Here is a 16,460-nt window from a genome sequence, read left to right on the forward strand (position 1 = left end):
GGGTGGTGGGTTTTTATCTTCCTAGCTTTGAAGTACAGTATTAGTATCAGTATTAGTATTAGTATTAGTACAGTGCGTGGTGTTGTGGTCTAAACCACAGAGCCTAGGGCTTGCCGATCAGAATGTCGGTGGTTCAAATCCCCGCGACGGGGTGAGCTGCCATTGCTCGGTCCCTGCTCCTGCCAACCTAGCAGTTCAAAAGCACGCAGTGCAAGTAGATAAATAGGTACCGCTCCGGTGGGAAGGTAAACAGCGTTTCCCTGCGCTGCTCTGGTTCACCAGAAGCGGCTTAGTCATGCTGGCCACATGAACCCCAGAGTCATCCGCAACTGGACTTAACTTACAGTGGTACCTTGGGTTAAATACTTTAAACATGGTTCCTTAAATTTAGTCTCTATAATAGTCTCTATGCGATCTAAAATGTTTGCAGGATCCACTTTCAGAAACAGGCATCATCCATGTAAGTTGCCAGCATCTATCTGTTCTAGACAATTCCTTCCTATGTAGATGCTGTGAACCCCAAAGACCTAGAAAATCAATTTTTGTTTGTTCAATCTCTATTTTAAAGCCATTGAAACAACTACATGTAGAGGCTAAAGTATCTTCCCGTTTTTATCATATGTGGTGGTCTTGTAGTAAGGTTAAAGCTTACGGGGAAATGATATATAATGAATTGGAAAAGATGTTTAAAAGAAAATAAAGATTTTTAGAAATAAATATGTTGTAAAAAAGAAGAAGCCAGAAGCTTTCCTTTTGGGAATTCTAGGGACAGAACTACTCAAACTGTATAAAAATATATTCATGTATGCAACTACAGTGGCGAGAATGTTACTTGCCCCAAAATGGAAAGAAGAAGTCCAAGTAAAAGAAGAATGGATACAAAAACTAAAAAGAAATGGCGAAACTTACCAGAAGAATAAGAAATCAAGATAACAAACTTTTTATAAAAGAATGGAAATGGTTTATTGCATATCTACAAACAAACTGTAAACAGATAAGAACATTGGCAGGATTATTGTAATAACCTGCAGTTTTATAAGAGTATATATTTAAAGTAGGTGAATAAATGAGAAAATTAAGTTAATTTGGATATGCAGAAAATATTAAAAATAAATTTAAGGAACCGCAGAAAGAGGGGGAAGGAAGTCAAGTTTTGAAATGTCAAAATGATTGTCAAATTATTGAAATGTATAAAACTAAAAATAATAAATAAAGTATATTTTTTTAAACGATCCCCCATTCAACTAGCTCCTTACTTCCAAACACTCCAGAGGGTGGCACTACCTGTTAGATTCCTCCTCCTTAGGTTCAGTGTTACGCTTGCAGAAGTCATCAGGGAGAAAAATGGGGACAAAACTAGGATCACTTGGCTCTCTGGCGCCACTTACTGTTGAGCTCCATCCCTTCTGCCCTACCACCAGTAAGGACCACCAGCCTCCACTGAGAGTGAATAATCCATTCATTAAACTTATGTTAAAAATAATGGAGACAGATTACCATGTTGCTATCACTGATAGATCGGGTCAGTCAGAGTCTAATCCTGGACGTAAGATTTGTGGAGTGGGTCGTCTGCGATTATGGGTGCGTCATGGAAGCAGTAATGCTTCTGAATATTAATTGCTGCAAATGGCAGGAGGGGAGAGTCCTCTTATGCTCAGGTATTGTTTGAGGGTTTTCCAGAGGCACCTGGCTGGCTGCTGTGAGAACAGCAGGAGAGTTTTCAACCCGGGGTCATGGGTTCGAGTCCCACGCTGGGTGAAAGATTCCTGCATTGCAGGGGGTTGGAATAGATGACCCTCGGATCTCTTCCAACTCTACAGGCCTATGATTCTGTGATGGGGTGGGCCATTGGTCTGATGCAGCGAGCTCTTCTTATGTTCTTAGACAAAGAGCAACAGCCTTCTTCTGCAGCTGAAAAATACTGGGGAGGCTGGGGAACAGAGATAGAGAATTGTTATCATTGGAACACAGGTCGGCACAAGGCCATGAAACTCAACATTTTCAAAAACATTTCTTGCAAAATTGGCCTTCTAAACTTGCCACAGAAATTTTGTTCTCTTGCCTTAACAGATGAAAGATGGGGAAACCCCAAGGCTTGATGATATACGAAAGATATGTTGCTTGTTGTTGTTTAGTCGTGTTCGACTCTTCATGACCCCATGGACCAGAGCACGCCAGACACTCCTATCTTCCACCGCCTCCCGCAGTTTGTTCAAACTCATGCTGGTAGCTTCGAGAACACAGTCCAGCCATCTCGTCCTCTGTCGTCCCCTTCTCCTTGTGCCCTCCATCTCTCCCAACATCAGGGTCTTTTCCAGGCAGTCTTCTCTTCTCATGAGGTGGCCAAAGTATTGGAGCCTCAGCTTCATGATCTGTCCTTCCAGTGAGCACTCAGGGCTGATTTCCTTCAGAATGGAGAGGTTTGATCTTCTTGCAGTCCATGGGACTCTCAAGAGTCTCCTCCAGCACCATAATTCAAAAGCATCAATTCTTCAGCGATCAGCCTTCTTTATGGTCCAGCTCTCACTTCCATACATCACTACTGCGAAAACCATAGCTTTAACTATACGGACCTTTGTCGGCAAGGTGATACAAAAATAATAATCTTTTTTTGTGGGGGATCTAAGTTTTGGGGGTGGGAAAATCCCCCCAAACAGCCCAAGGAGAACAGAGCATGCTCAGTGACCATAGAATGCTGGCTGCCTGTTCAGAATGGGGAAACAAAACACCAGCAGGGAAAGGGGGACTGGAAGGGAGTTGTTGAATGACAGTACCATCCTAACACCATCTTGAGTTCACCGTTACTTAAGCCTGCCAAGTGGGTATAGGATGGCTGCCTGCAAAACAAAACAAAACAGTAGCACTCTGTACTGCAACAATCTCTTGCAGCTCCCCTCCTTGATGCAACTCCATACTGATTATTTTTTGTTTGTTTTCTGCAGGTGTATTTTGCAAGATGTCATTGGCATGCTGATGCTACAATAGCATATTACATTTATGCTGGGCTGACCACACATTGCTCTGCTTTATCGATTGTTCTACGCTGTTTCTCCTGCATTTAGTGCCAGATTGCCCTCTGGAGGGACACACTTGCCCTATAGCAAAACAGAACCTGGACAAATAACACATTTGTGGTAGCAGAAGTTACATGATTTTGGCAGGGAGTTACAGTATGCACCAACTAGAAATGAAGCAGAAATGTCTTCCCTTGAGCTTTCATGAATGCACAATAAATAATATTAATTAGGGCTGCCACACGGCTGGAATTTCCTGGACAGAGCCGGAATTTCTCCATCGAAAATGGCATCTGGGTGGAATTACCTATAACCCAGGTGTATGGTGATTTTCAAAAATCGAAAAGGTGAAAATTTCTCTCTCTTTTTTGGAGAGTTTGCAAACAACAACAACAACAACAACTCAACAACTTTGCCCAAAAAACCTGAACAACTTTTGTGTCCAGATTTTCACTTTTTGAAATATGGAAACCTCATTATTAATATTTATATTTATACCCTGCCTTTTTCTCCAACAGGGACTCAATGCAGCTTACAGATAAAAATATGAATGGCATAAAAACCCCGGTAATTGTAACACATACATGGATAGGTAGAGATATCTAGATATAGGAACTGGCTCTGTTGCAGGTTCCACATAATACATGTTAAGTATTTGTAGGAAATAAAATTTTAGTGTGATGGAACCCACATTTTGGAACTCCCTGCTTTTTCTGTACTCTTTTCAGCACCTGCTAAGAACGTTTTTTGTTTAGACAAGCCTATCCAGAAATGTAGAATGCTGACATTTTTTAAAATCTGGTGTTTAGCTTACTGTTGATTTCAAACTATTTTTGTATGCTTTATATAGTTGTTTCTCATTGTTTTTTTTTCATGATAGCTATATTGTAAACCGCTTGGAGGTTTTATTTCAGTCAAGTGGTATATATGTCCTGCAAAATAAATAAATGAACTCTAGTACACACATGGAGACACAAGACGCAACACAAAGTTTTTGCATCAAGCGAAGGGAAATTCTGCCAAGAAAAATGTGCTTGTTTGGCATTTTTTGCAAGTCATGGGAAGGGGCAGAGTAATGCATTATCTGTTACTGTAAGCAGACAATAATATCTGTGACGTGTTTATATTGTTTTCAAGGCCATTTAGAAATTAAAAAAGAAGAATACATTAAGCCCTGGAAAGCTGCAAACAAAATAAAACTGCAAAAGCAATTTTGAAAACCGCCAGATATCTCAAAGCATGACGAGTAAGCGGCAGAAGGACAATAAGACACGAAAAGCAGACTGGAAATAAAAGCACAACAACATGTCTTTTTAATTTAAAGGTTTGGGCGCATAAAGGATGTAAACCTGGCACTGAAAAAAACTCCCAGTTCAGCTCTTGGAGGAGGTGCTTGATAGCCAGGGCACTATCACGGGGGACTGCAGAGCATAGCTGTCAACTTACAGATTTGAAAATAAGGGACCAGCAGCCTTGAAAATAAGGGACCTGCAGCCAAAATAAGGGACCTGCAGCCTTACCTGTTCCAGGCACTCCAGTCTGAACCAGAGGTTCAACTGAATAGAATCTGAATCACATGCACCACAAGGCCTATGCAGTCTCAACTTAAGATGGCTCCCCGGCCTGGCTTTGCACTGCAAAGTTTGCAGCAGCACGTGCAACAAAATGGCGTCCAGCATTCAAAAACCTCCTCTGCTTGCATTAACTAGCCACACACAAGGCATGCAAGCTCCACCCCCCAGTCGTTCTTAGATTTCTTATTAGATGAGCAACACAGCGAAGCAACACAGTTGGAGCCTCCCTCCTCCCTGGCCGGCAGGGAGGAAGGGAGAGGAGCTGCTTCCTTTGAAATTTAAGGGACATCATTTAAGGGACATTTATGGGACATCCATCAATAAGGGACAGCAGCAGGACATGGTGCTGGAATAAGGGACTGTCCCTTCAAATAAGGGACACTTGACAACTATGCTGCAGAGTCCAGTGCCTCTTAAAGTACCAAACTAAGCCACAGATAGGGATGGATGGATCTGTCAATTTCAGGTTCCTCGTTTGGCCAGTCTTAAATTCAGTTCTCCACATTTCTGCAACAGTTTACAATCACTATTTTTAAATCCTCATGAAAACTCACCAGCATTTTAGGGTACATGTTTCCACATAGAGATAGATATAAAGATTGACATTTTACAACCTTACTATATGCTTGTGAAACATGGACCACTTAAAAACGCCACCTCCCTCCTTGAAAGATTCCATCAACGGTGTCTCCGGAAAAATTTACACATCACTTGGGAAGACAGGCGAACTAATATCAGTATACTGGAAGAAGCAAAGATCACCATTGTGACTGGTCATGTTGTGCAGGTGCCTGATGATCGTCTTCCAAAACAACTACTCTATTCCAAACTTAAAAATGGAAAGCTCAATGCTGGTGGTCAACAAAAGAGGTTTAAAGACTGTCTCAAGGCAAATCTTTAAAAATGTAGTATAAACTCCGACAACTGGGAAACACTGGCCTGCGAGCGCTCTAGTTGGAGAACAGCCTTTACCAAAGGTGCCACGGGCTTTGAAGACACTCGAACTCAGGATGCAAGGGAGAAACATGCTAAGAGGAAGGCACACTTGGCAAATCCACACCGTGATCAACTTCCGCCCGGAAACCTATGTCCCAATGAGGAAGGACATATGGATCCAGAATTGGCCTCCACAGTCACTTATGGACTCACTGTTAAAACCGTGCTTATGAAAGACAATCTTACTCAGCTACAAGTGATCACCAAAGAAGAAGAGATATAAAGAAGTTTCCCCTAATATTTTGCATGTTATTTTCATCAACATTTGCATGAGCATGTGATAGCTCAGTTGGTTGGAGCTTGGTGCTGATAATGCCAAGGTTGCAGGTTCGATCACCATATTGGACTGCTGCATATTCCTGCATTGCAGGGGATCAGACTAGATGTTCCTAGAGGTCCCTTACAACTCTCCAGTTCTATGATTTCTACAATCCCTCCCCCTATATATATATACACATTGGTGGACAAACAGCATGGCGAAATTCAGAGAAGTGTGAATTTCAAAGGACAGCTGAGTTTCTCTTCCTGTATTGTCTTCAGAAATTCAGATAGGGTAATTTCACCTTAAAATGCACAATGAACCAAATTCCCCATCCCATCCCTAACCATAGTTTGTTTGTTTGTTTGTTTGTTTGTTTGTTTACTTATTGAATCTATTTTCTCCAGGCTCACCCAACAAGCTTCATGGCTAAATGGGGATTTGAAGTCTGGTCTCCAGAGGTCCTAATCCGGCACTCTCACCACTACACCCCCTGGCTCCTGGTGAGTTTGGACACCCTACCTGCCCTCTCTGTGACTCTCTCCACCCCCTCCACCCACCCTTTGCCGCTGGCCTCCTTCCCCACAGACTGCCCCACCCTCCGCCCCCCAACGGTGCTTGTCGTGATCTTTCCTGGAGAAAGAGATGAGGTCACGTATTGGAAAGAGGGAGAGAAAGAGCGAGAATCGTGAGGGGGAAGACAGGTTTGGACAGCAATAAGAGGAGCGGATGCTGAACAACACGGTGGAGGGAAGCCAAGCTCTTCCAACAACCCCTCTCTTTCCCTCCCAGCTCATTCCATTGCTTATTACGACGAGACCCAATACATTCTTTACAAGACAAGAACAAATTTTCATTGTGGGACCGAGATCAGAGCCAAGGGCTCCTTGAGGAGAAAAGGCTGTGGATGTGTTTCTTGGATACGGATCGGAGCCAGTCAGCTGGATAACGCAGGCTAGAAGCAGGCGATCTGGAAGAGCTTGTCATGCAGAAGATATTTATGGAGGAGAGGGCTGCCGGTGGCCACTTGCCACGAGGTCTATGTCCTATGTTCAGAGGCAGCAATCCCAGCTGGGTACCAGTGGCTAGGGGTCACAAGCAGGGCTGCTAGGCTCAAGCCCTGCTGGTGAGCATCCCAAAGACATCTGGTTGGCCACAGTGAGGACGAGATGCTGCGATGATAACACTTCAAACCGCCACAGCTTCCCCCAAAGGGAAGGGTGCTGAGAGTTTTCAGAAGGCCCCCTTTCCCCCTCATGGAGCTACGGATTTTCCAGAGTGGTCCCTCTTCCTAACGTGCCCTAGAGTGCAGGTGTGGCCTATGTGTGTTTGTGGACTTTCTGGGAGCATCTGGGTGGGCCACTGACTGAAGCAAGATGCTGGACTAGGTTCCTAGACTGGAGGTTACCCTTGCAGAAACTCCAAAAGAAAAGGATGCAAGCTCCGAGGGGAAAGATAGGCCTTTGTTTAAATACACACAGGGACAGCCTTGAAAATAAGGGGGAGGTTGCAAAGAACCACATCCTAAGCAATGTTTGTATACACTTCCAAATTACACACGTCATTTCTATTCAGCAATCAAAGGATCACAGCAATCTTAATCGTTGAAACCCAATACCATCATCCTGAACCAATTAAAATTATTTGGCTCTTCAAATCAGCCCTCATCATAGTATCATTTGATTACATATAACCGTTTTTCAGTGTCTGTCTTTATTAAGGCTTTTGATTATTTTTCCTGTTCATTTAAAGTGGCTGTCCAGAAAACAATTCAAGATTAATCACAATTGCCATGCCCAGTTGATTCATGTATACAATGGCCATCATAGATTCTAACAGTTTATTCTTTTCAGGGTACTGGAATGGACATTTGCTAGGTACAGTACCAAAAAGCAGCTGGTTCTGTACTGTAAAAGGCAGTACAGTTTAGCTAGGCCATAGGCTCAAAAGAAAACAGAATGATCAAAATACAGTTTTATGAAATTATTGTTTTCTCCAACATTGAAAACAGTACCATACCACTTAGAACAGTCATGGCTTCTGTCGCAAAGGATCCTGGGAACTGCAGTTTCTTATGGGGGCTGTGAGTTTAGGAGACTCCTCCTACTGATGGTCTGAATAGAGGTTATGCTCCATATATTCTTTATGCCCATATAGTTTTTGAAAGTTTGGGGATTCAAAAAAAAAGCTTCTTAGGAGACACAAACTGGCTGACAAATTATTTTAAAAGGAACATTTACAGTATCAACAATATGTGATGTGTCCTGGGTTGGCTGGTAATTAAAGTGTGTATTTCAGAAAAAAGAGAATTCTTTAATAAGACATGAAGGGGCACATTAGAGACTCACCAAAATTATTAAGGGGCAGAACTTAATTATGAATGGGCAGAACTTAATCCTGGTTTAGCCTCCTAGGCTTGAAGGCTTCCACTCGCCCCTGATGCATGCTGAAGGACAAGCTGTTATTATGGTCAAACCGTGGCGTCGGTGCCGATGAATGAATGAAGCCGATGGTTCCCAGCTGGTTCATTGCTGTCTGACCCTTTGCCAGAAGAGCCTCGTCAGATTTGGTATCTCGTGTGCTGCCAAAGCGTTTGGGATTTGCATAATCCTTAATACAGCCTGACTGGTCAAGAGAAAGGCTATAGCAGGAGTCAGCAAACTACAGTCCGGCCCACCGGTAGAAAAGTTTCCTGAACCCTGGACTGTAGGATAAGCAGGGCCAGTTCAATACATTTTGCTACCTGAGGCAAAGGCCAAGATGGCACCCTTTCCTGGCACATTAAGAAGTCAATTTGAGTGGTGGTTGAATCTTACAGCAATACAGGCCTTGAGGGCAGTCTACATAGCACCCCCAGCTCTGTCCTTTCCCTGCACCTCAGTATGTGCCACCTGAGGCAGCTGCCTCATGATACCTCATCATAGGGCGGCCCTGAGGATAAGGCAGTGATGAGGGACCTGTGTAGCCCTCCTTGCTCGCTCCAACAGGAGGCAGTGATGGCCACCAATTGGGGTGGCTTTAAAGGAGGATTGGACAAATTCATGGAGAAGGAGGCGATCCGTAGCTACTAACAAATCATCCAATTGTTCATGATGTGCCAGTGCTGTCCAGGTAGCCTTTAAAAACCATCTAAACCTAGGCTACTCTAAACCCATTCTGGCCATGGCATCTTGTGGCAGTGAGTTCCCTAGATTCAGAAAAGGGCAACTGAAACGATCAAGGGGATGGAACATCTCCCTTAAGGGGGAAGGATGCCGCATTCGGGACTTTTTTGTTAGAGAAAAGGTGAGTTATGAGGCAACATGATGGAAGTGTATACAATTGTGCATGGAATAATAGAGTGGATAAAGAAAGTTCTCTCTCTCTCTCTCTCTCTCTCTCTCTCTCTCTCTCTCTCTCTCTCTCTCTCTCTCTCTCATAACACACTAGAACTCATAGATGCCCAATGAAGCAGCATGTTGGAAGATTCATCATCGTTATTTTATCTGTGTGCTGCCTTTCCATAGTTCAGACCACACTCAAGGCAGCTTACACCATGAAAATATTTGCATAATTACAAAAGTAGTCACAAGCAATGAACAAAACACCTCAAGAAGTGCACAACCCACTTGAACAATTTCCACGTAAATTGCAATAGGACAAATAAAAGACAGAACTTTTTCACATGGTCAGTGCTTTTTCTCTGAGGGGGGACCCCTAAACATTTTGTTAATCTTTGTACTTTTGTCCATTTACTGTATTTATTTTCTCTAATTTGAACGATTTGAAAATGGTGATTTTCTTGAGTCAAAATGAGAGTACCTCTAAACATTTTTTTAGAAAGAAGAAAAAAAGCAATGCATGCTGTCAGGGAACTGACATCAGAGCGAGAGGCGGAGGCAGGGCTCCAGAGCGATGCCAGAGAGGGGACCAGCAGGGGGGAAGGAATTCAGCGCAACACCAGTAGAGAAGGGAGGGAGATGGAGGAATTGGAGACTGGTCTCCAAGACCTTGCATCAGAGACTAGTGGAGAGAGCGCTGGCACACCCCTGCCTTCCCCTTACTTGCGCAGACGAGTTCCGCGCAGGGAAAATAGGAGGAGACTTGGCGTCAAACAGCTCTTATGCTAGAAAAGGTTCAAGAAACGCCCACTGACAGATTCTGCAAGCGACTGACCGGCCACGGAGTGTGGGCTGTCAGCCAAGGCATGGTGAACCAGGCAATCGGACACAACTAGCAGGCAACTTACGCACAAGTAACCCCTTACAACCATTACACATGCGGTGCATAAACTATGGAACTCACTCCCCCCAGGAGGGATGGTCACTAACCTGAAGGGCTTTAAAAGAGGATTGGGCAAATTCATGGAGGAGGATAGGGCTATCGATGGCTACTGGCCATACTGGCGATCCTCTGCCTCCATGGGCAGAGGCAGAGAGGCTTCTGAATACAAGTAGCTGTAAAGCAGCGATGTCCAACAGGTCGATCCCCGAATGATTGCTGTCGATTGCAGGCTCCCTTTTGATTGTTGGCTGTAAAAAGAATTGTGCAGGGTGCCTTCGCCCCCGCCGTCCTTCTGTCCATGAACTGGGAAGTCGTTTCAGAGACTAAGCTTGTCTGTATCGCTTTGTCTGTTCTTTTGCCATGATGTTGTTTTTGAGCTTAACAACTTTCATCTTTCATTTCCCCAACTTTGCCCTCCCCTTAAAAAAGGTCAGCAACTTTAACTCCCTCCCCCTAATGACAATGGGTAGATCACTGCCACTTGTTTCATACTGGGAGTAGATTACATTCTCTGGGGAGCTGGATGTGGGTGGCACTGTGGTCTAAACCTCAGAGCCAAGGGCTTGCCGATCAGAAGGTCGGCGGTTCAAATCCCCACGATGGGGTGAGATCCTGTTGCTCGGTCCCTGCTCCTGCCAATCTAGCAGTTCAAAAGCATGTCAAAGTGCAAGTAGATAAATAGGTACTGCTCCGGCGGGAAGGTAAAGGTACTGCTTACGGGAAGGTAAATAGGTACTGCTTCGGCGGAAAAGGTGTTTCCATGCGCCGCTCTGGTTGGCCACATGGTGGCCACATGACCCGGAAGCTGTCTGTGGACAAACGCCAGCTCCCTCGGCCTATAGAGCGAGATGAGCGTGCAACCCCAGAGTTGTCCGCGTCTGGACCTAATGGTCAGGGGTACCTACCTTTACCTTTAGATTGCAGTCTATTGGGGTTTGGACGTGCCTGCTGTAAAGCACAAGAAGGGACAGAGCTCTTGTGCTTGAGTTTTCCACAGGCATCTGTGTGGTTACTTAAGAACAAGATGCTGGACTCAATGCGCCGTTGGCCCGATTCACCAGTCTCTTATGTTCTTACTGTGCCGTATCTGTGCATCCTTTTCCCTGTGCTAAATTTCCCTATCTAAATTTTACGACCCATTGTATAGGCTTTGAAGAGAGGAGGAAGAGCTTATCTACTGTACATCCTCAACACCAGACATCGCTTTATAAACTTCTGCAACAGTGTTCCACCCCCTCCCCCGGCCGCCTTCATTTTAGGGTCTCATTCTGGGGAAAGTGTTTTAACTCTTTGATCATTTTAATTGCCATTTTCTACACATGCACATCCGTTTCCCCCCATGTGTTCTGGTAACCCCTTTATATTATTAACACACACACACACACCATAATAATGGGACTTAGATGTAGACAGGTTCGTGACAACAGAGCTATTTCAAACCTTCCTGACTCATAATCAAGGAATGTTCAGAGGGTCTTCCAAGTTATTCCAAGTTAAATTGGGGGAGAGGGGGAAGCAATCTGATTATAAGAGTATTTGATATGGTTTTCAGACATCCAAATAACTACCATAGAATCAGAGAATTTTGGAATTGGAAGGGACCCAAGGATCATCTAATCCAACCCATTTCAATGCAGGAATCTCAGCTAAAGCATCCATGACAGATGGCCATCCAGCCTCTGCTTAAAAACATCCAAGGAAGGAGAGCCCACCACCTCTTGTGGGAATCTGTTCCACTGTCCAACAGCTCTTACTGTCGGAATTTTTTTCCGAATGCTTAGTCGGAATCTCCTTTCTTGCAACTTGAAGCGATTGGTTCAAGTCCTGCCCTCCAGAGAAGGAGAAAATAAGCATGCTCCCTTCTACATGTGGCAGCCCTTAAGATATATGAAGATCTTATCTCCTCTCAGTCTCCTCTTTTCCTGGCTAAACATACCCAACATATTCCAAGTGCGCTCTGGCCAAGGCAGAATAGAGTGGAACTATTACTTCCCTTGATCTGGGCACTATGCTTCTATCGATACAGCCTAGAATAGCATAAGCCTTTTTTGCTGCTGCATCACACTATTGACTCATCCTTCCCTCCTCCCTTAATTGTACCTTCAGTCATGCTTAAGAAACACCCATTTAATAGCTCATTCCTGTCATCACTTATGGCCAAATGAGACACAATGCTTAGTCACCCATGGTACATTTAATAATAATAATAATAATAATAATAATAATAATAATAATAATAATACTATTTTATTTGTATCCTGCCCTTCCCGGTTTAAAAACCGGGCTCAGGGCAGCTAACAGCAAATGTAAAACCTTGATTAAAATGCGACTTAAAAACAGCATAAAATACAACATAAAATGCAGCATCAATATCAATAACATTCTAAAATTCAGGGTCATTTTTTTTGGGGGGGGACCCAGTCAGTAGACATCAACTGATCACCAGGGCTAACTGGTCAAGTTGGTCCTACTAGGGCCAGCAAGGGGACCAGGGAAGAATTAAATGTGGGGTCCCAGAAAGGGTTTCTTCATAGAAGGGGAAAGGGAAAAGGGAATAGAGGATCAGGCTAATTCAAACTGAAGGCTAGGTGGAATAGCTCTGTTTTACAGGTCCTGCCGAAGGAGATCAATAGGTATTAGCTATTACATTCATGTCCCAGATTTCATCCAAGCTCAAGAAGTCATACATGGTTCTCCCCACGCCCCTCTCCATGTTATCCTCACGACAACCCTGTGAGGTAGGTTAGGTTTTGAGACAGTGACTGACCCAATGACACCCAGTGAGCTCCATTGCTGAGTGGGGATTTGAACCCTGGGCGCTTAGGTCCTAGTCCAGCACTCTCACCCCTTCCTCCATCATTTCAGCCCAACCCAGCAGAAAATTTAAGTTACTTAAAGTTGTCCACCACCACCACTTTCTGGCAGCTTCCAACAAAATACAGTGGCACCTCGGGTTAAGAACTTTTTAAAAAAAAAAATTATTGAATTTTTCCTTTACAAATAAGTCCATACAACCATGTTTACAAATTTCCAGTTTTTGAACTTCCACCAGCACCTCCATCAATCATCCATTTTTTCTATCTTCACGCATTTTCTATATTAATATTGCCAATTTGATATTATCCTTCCATCTCTGTTTCTTTTTTACAATATACCTTGTACTATCACAAAACCTCCTTAAAACCCACTAGCGTTATCTGTTCATCACATATAGTTTTCAGATAATCCATGAACTTTCCCCAGTCCTCGATGAATTTGTGATCTTTTCTGGTATCTGATTTTTCCAGTCATTTTATCCAGTTCTGCGTAGTTCATAAGTTTCATTCTCCACTCATTTAAGGTCGGTAGTTCCTCTTGTTTCCATTTTTGGGTTAAGAACTTAATTCGTTCTGGAGGTCCGTTCTTAACCTGAAACTGTTCTTAACCTGAAGCACCACTTTAGTTAATGGGGCCTCCCGCTGCCGCTGCACCACTGCTGCACGATTTCTGTTCTCACCCTGAAGCAAAGTTCTTAACCTGAGGTACTATTTCTGGGTTAGTGGATTCTGTAACCTGAAGCGTATGTAACCTGAGGTACCACTGTATTAAAACACAAAAAACCTAAAACATTAAAAACCTTGCTGTACAGGGCTGCCTTCAGATGTCTTCTAAAGGGCCAGATATCTCCTGATGGGCCACCTGATTTTTACTATTGTTATTACCATTGATTGATTGTGAACTTTCTAAATCACTGTCTCAAGAAAATTCACACAATTCCTAGGTTCAGGTTTGTCACCTTCCATTGGCCAAAAGATGGTTCTTTCGAGTATGTGCTAAGTGCCCACTGCCCGACAGAAAATGTCAGTTTGCAAAAGGCAGTAATTTGGTTACATATGCAGTTTGGAAGACAGGACAGGATCACACTCCTGGCATTTTTAACCTCCCTGCACATTCCTACAAGCCAGTCCCGAGAGCTGAGGTTGCCTGGCTGGGCTCCTTGCTCCTGCTCTCTGTGGGGCCAGTGTGTGAGGGGATGAAAAGCCCGAGTGATAGCAGAGAAAAGGGTCTCTCTGTCCCCAGCGGTTTGGAAACCCCATCGCCACAGCCAGTCCTTCCAGGAACGGCCCTTCAAAGAGGAGTGGCGTTTGTTTTGGCCTGAGAAGGGGGTCAACACAGACTTCTGGGGGCCTGCGATCATCCCAGACAGGGGCCTATAGAGGAACCTGGGAAAGGGAGGGGCAGCATAAGTGGGCCAAAGATAATTATTGGGGTTGGGGGAGCGAAAGAACAAGGAAACAAATTTGAACAAGGAGGCTGAATAAAGTCCTTTGATTCCGTATTCCTATTCCCCCCACCTCCCTCCATCGCTTGCCAATTCTCAACCTCCCTTAGGCTGCCTTGTAATAGGTTTGGGTTCAATGCATTAAGACAAGACTTCATACAGTGTTTTTATTAATTAGCAGTTACAACAACGACCCGCTTTCTGCTGGGGCTGCTTCAGCCAACTGCACCACTCTCCAGGAATCATCTCCACAAACTCCCATTCAAAATGACCTTAACAGGTTGGAGAACTGGACCCAAACTAACAAAATGAATTTCAACGGGGACAAATGTAAGGTTCTGCACTTAGGAAGGAAGAACCAGGAAGGACCAGGAAGGGGCAAATATAAGATTGGGGGGGGGTGTCACCTGGCTTACTAACAGTGCATGTGAAAAGGATCTAGGGGACTTGGTGGACCACAAGCTGAACACGAGTCAACGGTGTGATGCAGCAGCAGAAAAAAGCTAATGCTATTCTAGGCTGCATCAACAGAAGTATAGTGTTCAGATCAAGGGAAGTAATTGTCCCACTCTATTCTGCCTTGGTCAGGCCACACCTGGAATACTGTGTCCAGTTCTGGGCACCTCAATTTAAGAAGGGTGTTGACAAGCTGGAACGTGTGCAGAGGAGGGCAACCAAGATGGTCAAGGGTCTGGAAACAAAGTCTTACGACTTTGCCTGGAGAAGAGGAGGCTGAGAGGAGATATGATAAGCATCTTCAAATATCTCAAGGGCTGTCACATGGAAGAAGGAGCAAGCTCATTTTCTCCTGCTCTGGAGGGTAGGACTTGAACCAATGGCTTCACGTTACAAGAAAGGAGATTCCGACCAAAAACCTGGAGGACCTTTCTCATGGAAAGAGCTGTTTGACAGAGGAACAGACTTCCTCAGAAGTTGGTGGACTCTCCTTCCTTGGAGGTTTTTAAATGGCAGCTGGATGGCCATCTGTCACGTTTAGCTCTGATTCCTGCATTGTAGGGAGTTGGACTAGATGACCCTTGGGATACCTCCAACTATGACTTTATGATTCTATGAAATGCTTCTTGTAAGGAAACAATTCTCGGTTTCTGTGGTCCCTGCAATCTGCTGCAATGGAACCCATGAGTTCTGGTGTCCAGTTCCCCATTGCTCCCCTCTAACCCATACAGACCCCGGATGTCCTTCCAGAGAAGCTCGTTGCTGCTATAATGTTTCATTCTCCCCTTCCAAGATCATCCCCCTTTCTCTCTCTCTCTCTCCCACTTCCCCTTCTTCGTTTTCATCCTCTCCCTTTCGTCGTGGACGAGGATCCAGCTGGACCCCAGACAACTGGGCCCGAGTCGCTTACTCCTGCTCCAGATCCCAGGAATATACAACGGGAGCTGAGCTCATGGATAAAAATACGTCCAGGAGTCTCTGGAGAGAAGAGAGAGCAAGAAAACAAGAGTGTGAGAAAGGGAAAGTTCAAGCTCAGGCTGGGACTCAAAGGAGGGTCAGGGATTAAGAGGGGTTGGAGAAGGGGTTTTGGATCAGATGTGGGGGGTGGTTGGACAACACGAGGGGGGGAAACTGTGCTTAGTTTCCACGTGCCAGTTTGAGAATATATGGTAGTAGTATCCCTTGTCTCTGTGAACTCTTGTCTACTAACCTCAGGTGTGTGGAGCCTCGCTGTTCTACAGGAAAAGCACTTTGAACATGCCCAGAGGCACACTTTTCTCTGCTTTTGCCTCACACATTCATCCCCCCCTTTTTTTTATGGACGAAGAATCTTGGCTCAGACAGCCTTAGACAGCAGATGGAAATCCAGTAAGGTGACATTTTCCTCACTGACACCATCCAAAGTGCCGCCTTTGGGTTTTCTGTTTGTTCAAGGAACTGTTCCTTAATAGCCAGGGGAGGTTGTTGTGGTTCAAATGTTGTACCAGGAGAACCCAGGTTCAAAACCCTCTCTTCAGCTGTGTACACATGGCTTCCAGCCAAAGAATTATGGGAGCTGCAGTTTAGCCTTCACAGAGCTACAATTCCCTGCCCTCTCAACAAACTACAGTTCCCAGGATTCTCTGGGGGGAATTCTG

The sequence above is a fragment of the Podarcis melisellensis genome (assembly GCF_964234715.1).
Source record: "Podarcis melisellensis genome assembly, chromosome: 2".
In the NCBI taxonomy this organism is placed as follows: Eukaryota; Metazoa; Chordata; class Lepidosauria; order Squamata; family Lacertidae; genus Podarcis; species Podarcis melisellensis.